Here is a 1162-nt window from a genome sequence, read left to right as displayed (position 1 = left end):
CCCTTCCACGAAGACTTCCTTCTTCCCTATTAGGCCTCTCATTCATTCTTCATCCATTCATCTCACATTTATTTATTTACTGGGCATCCACCGCGTGCCAGGCAATCTTCTAGACACTGGGAACACAGCTCTGCAGAAGACAGAATTGCACATAGCAGGTTGCATTGGGAAAAGCAGACCCCTTCCTCAGTGGGGAAGTCAGGCAATAAACAACACATAGCGATAATAGTGTGACGTCAGAGGCGGTAAGGGCTGTGCTGTGAAGAAAAATAAAGCAGGGAGGGTAAGGGGCCACAGGGGGAGGGAAGGTGGCATTTTAGGTAAAGTGGTCAGAGAAGGCTCTTCGGGGAGGTGACACTAGGATCCAAAGGAAATGAGGAAGCAAGTTTTAGAAGGATGGGGGAGAGGGGAAGGGGAGTGGGGCCTGGAGGCTGGGCCTTCCTTGACGGGCCCCAGGAATGGGGGCTAGTGTGACTGCAGGGAGATGACATTAGAGGTTTAGCTAGTTGGGACCCCAGCACTGTCTTTCCACCTGCACGTCACCCTGTCCTTGGAAGCGGGCCACCAGGGGTGTGATCTGCGGAAGGCCTCTGGCTGTTTCTCTCTGGGTCTTCCCCTGTCGGCAGAGGCCAGCCTGCACACCGATGGATCACATGTCCCGCTGACCTCCCCACTCCTCATCCCCTCATATGTAGTCAGCACTCGAGGAGAGACCCCTGATGTACCGCTGAGGAAACAGGCTTCTTAACACCTGCACTGTGCCAGGCGACGGAATCAGTGGGGGCGGGAACGGCTTTGCCATCGTGCCCCCCCCATGAGATCTTTTTATTGGGGAGGGAGTAACCTCTTTCTGGGTTCTTCTAAGTTCCCGGCAAAAACAGGCCATCGCAACTTGATGGAGGAGAGAAGGCGGGTGACAGCGAGTGGGGTGTGGGACAAAGCAATGTTGCGCGGAGCGGCGGTAGGCAGGTGGGGGGTAGGAGGACCCGCCTGGAAAAGGCGATGGGAGGGGCCAATATGCCGGAGGGGTTCAGGGGCGGAGACCCTGGAGAAGGTGACCACAGGCGTAGAGGGGCCAGGGAGGGTCAGGAGACGATGAGCTGGGGTTCGAGGAGGGATCCCGAAAACCACTCGAGGAAGAGAGTGCTTGGCTTCGGAGGTC

This window comes from Hipposideros armiger, unplaced genomic scaffold (assembly GCF_001890085.2).
Source record: "Hipposideros armiger isolate ML-2016 unplaced genomic scaffold, ASM189008v1 scaffold_164, whole genome shotgun sequence".
Lineage (NCBI taxonomy): Eukaryota > Metazoa > Chordata > Mammalia > Chiroptera > Hipposideridae > Hipposideros > Hipposideros armiger.
The sequence above is the reverse complement of the archived record's forward strand: the minus strand, read 5'-3'. Positions refer to the sequence as shown.